The sequence below is a fragment of the Protopterus annectens genome, chromosome 2.part0 (assembly GCF_019279795.1).
Source record: "Protopterus annectens isolate FY-2018-M chromosome 2.part0, PAN1.0, whole genome shotgun sequence".
Lineage (NCBI taxonomy): Eukaryota > Metazoa > Chordata > Ceratodontiformes > Protopteridae > Protopterus > Protopterus annectens.
Genome location: NC_056728.1, coordinates 816,364,257 through 816,373,694, shown reverse-complemented (window position 1 = coordinate 816,373,694; position 9,438 = coordinate 816,364,257).

The window sequence follows — 9,438 nt, the reverse complement described above, 5'->3', positions numbered from 1 at the left end:
AAATCTTAGCCAGAAGCACTGTCTGGATTAGAATAAAGACATGCAATTTTGTAAGATGATCCTGAAGTAACTGAATCATTTTGTCCTAAAAAAGTTGTTTTCTTGCTTGAGAAAAAGCAGTGTAAGAAGAGTAAAAAAATATAAGCAATAGTGAGATGAGAGTCCCTTGACTACATGAGACTATTATTAAGAGTGTTAGGATCATTTAGGAAACTGTTGTAACAGACATCACTTGCATAAAATGTAGTTCTATGTTTATATATTTTGATATATAATAAAATAACTACTTATTTGAGGACATGCTGGATGTTTGTTTCAGTATTTTTGCATGGTACTTCATACACATAGGTGCAAGTGTTGTATTATTCACTGCGATGTTTCTATATACCTATAACTGACACAGCCATATAACTCACACAGACTTTCACACTGTCAATTCTCATTACATTTTGCTGACATGACACTGTACTGTCAGGCTGGTTGCCACAGGATTTCATGTCACATGTCTAAACCCTGTAACCACCTTAAGTGACCTTTAATCCAATAGCAGCTGGCTATAGCTGTAGCAGATTTAGGTAAAGCATTTATTCCTCTTAACTAATTCTGTAATGGGACAAAGATATTAAATGACTTGAACAGAACATTCACAGCTTCTGTACATTGTCTAATGCTTGTGGAGTACCAATTAATATTAGACAGATCAATTGTTAGGTGCAGTATGTCATAGTAAGTTTTACTAAGGTATAGTTATGCTAAAATACATCTAAAAACTTAACATAAAATCACATGAAGTACAAAAGTATGTACTGTCAAACTTCTGAAGATCTGCATTTCCATTCGTGAAGGAATTTTAGCAGACTTACAACTTTGGAAGAAGTAAAAAATGCCTTAAAAAATAGTGTCATAAAAGGACACAAAAGAGAACTCAGGTCAATATTATTAACCTTCCCCACAATACACAGCATGTAACCTGTAGAGAGGAGAGGGAAAAACTTTGAGGAACAGAACTTCAGAGTTGAAAACTAGTGCATTTGTTGCTGTGCAACTTCCTTTTGTTAAACTGTGCAAAGGTAACCCATGAAGGATTTCAGTAGTGCAATGTGCATGTTTATTAATAACAGTTTTTATAAGGTATATTTATACAAACTGGCATGCTTTTTGCCCGCAGTGTAATGGTGGAAATATGACAAATACTGATAGTACCAGCTTCTGTCATCAAGGTGACATGAACAATAAAACAAACCAACCACTACTGAAAGTACTGTAGGGATGAGTCAGGATTTAGCATAGAGTTCCTTTACTCAACACTTTTGTCTTAAGAGTTCATCAGAATTAAAAACATCAAAACACCAAGTCCTTATGTTCAACATTTTACCAATGTACTACAGGGATCATTAAATTATTTAATTAATTAATACGCAACCATGTTTGAATTAAAAACCTTTCTTAATTTTTAAAACATGTTGTAGAATACAAATATATATATATATATATATATATAGAGAGAGAGAGAGAGAGAGAGACTTGTTAAAATGGTCTAAAAAAATAAAAGCATTTACTTATTTTTAAACTCTTGTTTTTTAAAAAGCATTTGATAGAAAATGATTCATTTGTTTTTTGTATTCTATAACATAATTCAGACAAGAGTTGGAATTGATTAGTGAAAAAAGTAGGGTCACCCACTTACAAAATGTACTCTGATGACTACAACTTAACACCTGAGGATATAGAACAAAATTTTCATCTAGTCCTAGAGTGCCGTGATTTGGAAATGTCATCAGGACTAATGTATAACTGTAGAAAAACAATATGGATTGAGGGAGGAGAAAGTAATGGACAAAGACTGAATGAGAACAGAAAGGTAGCAGAATACCCCAGCTACAACTAGGGTTTCTGGGTGGAACAATACATAAAAATATGGTCAACTTAGAAACATTCTAAAGCAATTAGAGAAATAGAGATGTTGACTATAAACACTACAGGAATACATAGGTTCATAGGTAAGTACTAGGCTAGCTCCCTTGTGGGCCATTTTAAGCCTAGCCAATTTCCGTTCTTGCGTTTCAATTAACCTATGCCATTTAATGTTAGAGTAGCCTTACCCATTGCATGGTTGACATTTATATATTACTCCTAGTGAGAATAACCAGGATCACATCATAGATAATTTGAGGGGGCCCATACAAGGGATAAAACATTTAGGAGCTGACTGTTTCCATTAGTGGTATAGAAAACAGTATTGGGGTAAATTTTCTGTAAGAAATAGTGCTGATTATTTATGGGAAATAAAATTTTTAAACATTCATATAATACAACAAAATATAAAAGCTCAGGACCATTTCTTTCTGATGGGCATTAATAATGCAATCCAGGTACAAATGTAAATTAATACTATTTGGTTAACTTTTTTTGTTGTTTTACAGAATTAATCTAAAATGCAAATCTTAGCCAGAAGCACTGTCTGGATTAGAATGAAGACATGTAGTTTTGTCAGGTGATCCAAGATTTCTTGCACTAAGAGGTTGAGAGGCATGAAATTATTTCCTATATACATCCAAGTTACACTTGAATATGGACAACATAAAGGATTATGATTGAGTCGCCAATCACAATTAATGTGTTATGTATTCAAGACATGGATGCAAAGAAATCCAGCTCAAGAATACGTAATGTATAGTAATAATCAAAGATTCAGTCATAATTTTTTGCAGTGCATGGGGATTTATCTTCTCCATGTACTTCAACATTAGTCAAAAATAACATTTAAAAAAACCCACAAAGTGTTGGACCCAGTGTTGAAAGCCTGTAAAACAGTGAAGAAGTGGTTGACATCTTTTGTATTCCCTGTGTAAAGGAAGCAGTTCTAACCAAAGTACTGGGTGTACTGTAGCAGACTCGGGGTAGAAAGTAGAGTAGAAGCAAAACTATTTTGTGCCCTGCTGCTGCTGGTTTCTGGTCATCTCTAACTGCTTTTAGTGCAGACCCGACCTTATCAATGTGGAGGGAGTTATTAGCAATTGTTAAGCCTACTCTAAGCTTTGTTAACGTTGGGCCTTGCACTATAGCAGCGCTGAACCAGGATATAATTTAGCAGCATTTTAAAAATAATTGGGCCACTCCATGCACTACATATTTATTGTTGTTTATTAAACATGGAATAAATATAATGATAGCCTGTTTAATTTTACATGTAATTCGATGTTTACCAATCCCATATGACTGTCCAGGGCTGGAAAGTATACAGGGCACACTAGAAAAATAGGCCATAGGAGACCAAGGGCACAGAACAGCCAAGCAAAGACTGATGGGAAGAAGCTTAGGAAGAGAGTGGGAACGGATTCTCACAGAGGCCATTGCATTTAACATAGCACAGTGAGTACAGCTGAAGAAAGAGACGGAAATAGATGAAATGAAGTGTGATGAAGATGGACAGGGGAAGTACCTAAAATAATGGTAGCATGTGTTGTAAACCAGAAAGCATGTCTAGAGAAATTAGGAGACCTAAAGTGGAACCATCTGTAATCTGACAAAATATGGAATGATGCCCAAGAATGCAGCTGATGTAACAACAAACTAAACACTGTGTACAGGTCTACATATGGCACTTAATTTAGCTAAAATACATGTGCAAATAGAAGACAGGTATTTCCAAGATGTTTAAACAAACTGCATAGTAGAAAACGTTGTGATCGGTTAGCATGAGATGACAGAGTAGTGAAAATTGTAAAGCATGTTCTATTATTTAGTTACAGAAGAAACACAGATGGTCCTTAATTTATGCATCAGTAAGGGAAATGCTACTGATCTCATTAAAGCTTCCTTTTTGTTGGGAGATGGTGGTACCTTTAATGCTTTGATTGCTCGGCTTGTTCTTTCATTTATGTAGGCAATGTTTTCATTCATCCAGATACTGGGGAAAGATATCTTGTAATAATAAAAAGATGACTGCAAGTCTGCTTTGTTTATTTTTTTATGTGTATTCATGCAGATCTCTATACGGAAACAGTGCAGTGACAAGTTAGAACTATAATCCTGGAATACGTTTGTGATATTAATAAAAATAACAATATTCCAACCAGACATAATATAAAAGCAGATAATGTTTATAAATGCATAGCCACAGTTTCGGATAGCTTGAATAAATTAATGTTAGGTGGTAATAATGAAACAAGTTAGAACCCAGTCAGCATACCTCTCAACCTCTTAGTGCAAGAAGTCTGGACAAAGCCTGACAAAATGGAGGGACAAAGGCCCAAAAATAGGGACAGATTTTAAATATTACTCTTATAAACATAGAAAGTTGCTAGAGTAACAGGGTTTCTATTAGCATACATTTTCTGAAGGATTTGAAATCTGAAATTTAAATGCATGTCATTATTTAGTGACTTCAAACCTCAGTTCATCCCAGTGACTTGTTAGAAAACAACAGATTTTATGAGGAATAGATGAAAAATATGAGGCAAAAATCTGGACAGTTGAGAGATATCGCCCAGTGTAGCTATGTACTATTTGAGAGTTTCCTCTTTACTTACATGTAGCTCTGAAGAACAAAAAGCTATAATCCTTCATGAGACTTTTACTCATTTAAAATTTAGATATATCTTGATTGCTCTTAAATATCTGTATTATTTGTGATCAAGGGAAGGTTATCCCAAAGTGTTAACTGACAGCATTTGTCTGACTATATTTATCAGTTCACAGTTCAACTACACACACTGCATATTTAACATTCAGTTTTAGAAAATTAACATTTCATCTATCATTATGTCTTTGGAATGTGAGACACAGGCAGTACATTCATATTCAACATACCCCATCCAGAAAATAAACCAGAGAAGCAAACACTGTGATACAGCAATTCTAGCAATTCACCCCCAGTTTAGCACCCATCTCCATCATGCACAGGGGCAACAAGTGAATGCACCATCATATTCTTATTCTGCCTATTATTTGTACACAAAACATAAGGGATAAAAACTACCATAGGAATGTAAGATTAGGCTTCTTAAGATCCTGACTGATAAATAGCTTAGTAATTACCTATGAATCTTTGATCCTATATCTGGTACACCTCTGTCTTTCCCTACATTTATGGTTAATATTCATTATAATCCCTTCCTCTACAGTATAAGCAGAACCTCTCACATTTTAAAGTCTTATGCTTGTCACATTTCCTGTTCTTATTACTTCATTTGGTATTCCTAGAAAGAGGGCTACTTCTATATAAGTTATACAGATTCCTCGTGCTATTCTATTTTGTATTCTCCTGCCATGCCTGTTTCACTAATTAAAACTTTAGCTTTTATAAAACATCTTTTAAGTGCTTCAGAAATATTCTTTATTTTACAATTTAGCCTAGAAAATACTCTCTAAACAACCATTATGAAAGGCAAGTAACTACATACTGAATGTGAGGATGGGTGGAGGCTAGCTTTACTGTTAAATTGACACTCCTCAAAAGATCAATGTATGTGTATTGCTGTGTTATTGCCTTGTTTATGAAACCTTGCTGTAAAACATTGGTTAGGGATTGCTCATAATAATACTCCCTCCATCATAACCAAAGCTCCTATGTGAATTTATATCAACTGGAGATTATGGCCATTTCAGGAAACCCAACTATCTCTTAGCCTTATTTATTGAATATATATTCCTTCTCACATATTTCGTCTCCATTGCTTTATTCATACTTATGAGTGATACAAACTGCATTTTATCTATATTGGGTATTTCTACCCCAGGCCTGCAAGTGCATTAAGGTTGCTATTTTCTCACATATCCTTTCTACTTCCTGGATTTCTTACATTTTTTCATGCTAATATACCCCACCTTTTAAATTGACATTTATCTTTACTGCAATACCCTTCTACTTCACTTTAGTTTTCCCTGTGTCCTGTATACACACACACACACACACATATATATATATATATATATATATATATATATATATATATATATATATATATATATATATGTCCCTCTCCTCAAAAGTATCTCCCAGAATTAGAGTCCTTTTTTTAAACTAATCTTAGGATAACCTGGTATCCAGGCCACAGACACAAAACACGTTGAAATGATGACAGTGCTTTATTGGTTAAGCACTTTCATTCTCACTATGAGAACTTCATCAGAACAATCATATAAAATGTGAGATTTAAATACATAGTAAAAGTAATCACATGACTAAAATCAGCCAGTAATAAACTCAATAAAAAATGTACTGCCTATAAAAATACATATGAATTATCAGATGGAAAAATATTTATGTGAAAAATACTTACATAAAATAAGTAAATACAATAAAACAAAATACAATATGACAGTCTTAAGTTTGATTACCATATTCTTCAAGCAATTAAAAGGACCCACCAGAAACTTGGCTCCTTTTATGGGACAAAACAGTACCTTACAGACCCAGCAAGAAAAACCTAGCCTCATCCTATTTGCTTCAAACCCTCTTATTGTGCCTCACTTATCCTTACAAACTTAAGGTTTACACCAAAATCCAAACTAGCATCCTGTTACAATAAAGTACATTTGCTACGAATACTGCTCACCACTGCCAAGCCTTAAAGTAGCTAAACTCCCTAGAGCTTAGCAACTGCCTAACATACTCTCAGCTAGTTATGGCATACAGACCTAACATGGCATAAGGGACCTCTGTTCTGGTGATAAATTTCTACTAAGCACTACTAATGCAAATCATTTATCAGGGAGCTCACTATACTCCTTTTACATCTCCGAATGCTGGAGCATCATCCCTATACAGGTGAAAAAGACTAACAAACTTCCAAGCCGTAAAATCCAGCTCAAACAATACCCTAGCCAATCCTGCTCATACTCATGTTCATCACCAGGTTGAGACCTCTAGTAAAAGCACAAACTTCTTACTGCTTCTCACTAACATTTTGTCCTCCTCTACTTGAGTCATTACACCCCTATAACTTTCCCTCTTGCACTTGAGTCAGTGCATCTCTTGTCACCCTCCCCTTAACAACACTTCTCATCTTGCTCTTTTTCTAATTGCCCCTGTCAGCTGTTATACCACTCTCATGCATCCCTTGTATACCTAAGTTATAAATGTTCTAAATACACCAATTTGGAACAGGCAGCCAAAATAGAACAAATCTTATATCATGCTCGCTCAGTCATGTGCTATTATAATAATCGCCCCTCCCCACCTATATAATTTTATAACTTACTGCATTATATCGCTTGAACTTTTTACAAACCTATGCAATGCTAAAATCTCCCTTTCCGTATAATTTTATAACTTACTTCATTACGTAGCTTAACCTTGCGAACCTTTCTTTACTGAAATGTAAAAGCACTAATTTCTTTATAACAATGTTTTCCCTTCTGCAGTATTAATCCATTTACTTCCTGCAAAGTTTTACAGCTGGAACAACTGTAGAGACTTGCAATTGTTGGTGTAAATTCTTTACTGTATATACCTGTCTTGTAATTATGTTTGTTTTTTCATGAGAAATGTAACTTGCTTTTCTAGGAACTGTCTGAAATGTACTTGTTAATATAAATGTACTGAGATGGAGCTTTTATCCCCAGTATTCCACTGAAAATGGGATCTGCCCAGCTGGACTTTCCCAGTCAACAAAAACAAATAAATAAATGATAAATAAATTAAACAAGCTACATTATGGTATAGCTAAAGCAACAATCTTCTGTGGACTAGAAGGGGCAGATCATACTGACTGTATCTGTTTCATTATAGCTTGCACAACAGATTCAGCAACTTTTGTACACAAGTATGATTAAAATATTATATTTACGTTATGTTACACATGAAAAATAAGAAATGCACACTAACCTGCAATCCATGGTGCACCAACATCCATGCCATCAGGAATACAGTTCTATTGCATTTTGGTCATTCTTTCATATTATTTTTTAAAACACCTTTAATGAATTATCACTTGTGACAAAGGCAAACTTAAATTTATATAAAAATAATCAAACCGTATTAACAACTTCACATTTACAAATATTATACATCTTATATATTTTTATATATCTTATAATCTAAGCAACATTACATAAATTATTCAATTCCTGTCTTCTCTTAAACCTGATTTCTCTTCCAGAACATTTTTCTGCATGTATTATTCTCACAATTTCCATTTATTCTATGTAATTTACTCCTATCCTTTTTTAAAGATCCCACTTCCTGTAATTTTATCTTGTTACAATATTCACTACTTCAAGTACAGCTGGTTTACATTTTGATTTCAATTTTCTAGTAATTGCATTTTTGGCAACCACTAGAATTAAATTTAAGAATGTATTAATATGTGTAGGTAATTCAGCTTCTGTATCCCAGCTCAAAAATGTTTTTCCTTTGTTACTCTCCTCTGCTTACACAGTATTCCTGACATAGTAAACTGTAGGGAATGTTTAAAGTCTGCCAGCTCCTCACACTCCCAAAACATATTCTCCCAGCTACTTCTGTCTTCCCCATCACACCTCCAACATTTGCAATCTAACTGAGGTAAAATTCTTTGGAGTCTGCTTGGGGGCTCCTCTGGCTGATTCCTATAGTTATCATGCAATATTTTATATGCCCTACTAATTATCAATTTTTTAACAGCAGCTTCTGTTCTAGATTCAATTAAAAACTCAACCAGTACAGGTCTTTCATTTAGGATTAATGTTGTCTGTACTCTTCCATCAAACCCTGATAGGAAAAGCAATCACTAACCTGCAATCCAAATGTCTTATTGGCCACTCCCTATTTTGTTACCTTTCCCTCTCTAATTATTTGTTCCCAATATCTTGGCTCCTTTGCCATCTTCCTTCAGTAAATTTCAGCCCTCTCTTGCCTATTCTCTGTACCCCTTATTGCAGTCATCCCTATTGGCAGAATCTCATTTCATCATTCTCATGTTGACTTAGTTCTTAGTACACTTTCTGCTACTTTATGAATATAATATTTTCCCGCTTGTTAATTTCTCCAAGTCTTTTGGGTTTTTAATACCATGACGGGAATGGACCTCATTCCTAAGTCAAAGTGTAATTAAAGTTCATGAAATTAGTATTCTTTCACTCTTTGAGGTTAGCCAAAAGTGCTCTTCGCAGCACCCACAGTATGCCCAGTAATAACTCCTTCTGCAATTCATAAGGAGTAATATGTATGAGTAACATATCTAAGTATGATTGCAATTTTTTTTATAAGACCTGTTGGTCCTTCTACTATTGCAACTGTCTGGGTATCCTTCTTCCACATTGCCCTTGTTTGTGCCTGAAAATCCTGATATTATATGTCTTTGTGTGTCTCTCTCTGTACATAAGACACTGTACTCACTGGGTGTAGCAATCTCAATGACGAATGCTACTTTTGTCTTCTTTTCATGGACTACAATATCGATTTATTTTTTGAACTGTTGGTAATGGGTGATCCCATGTGATATAAACTTCATC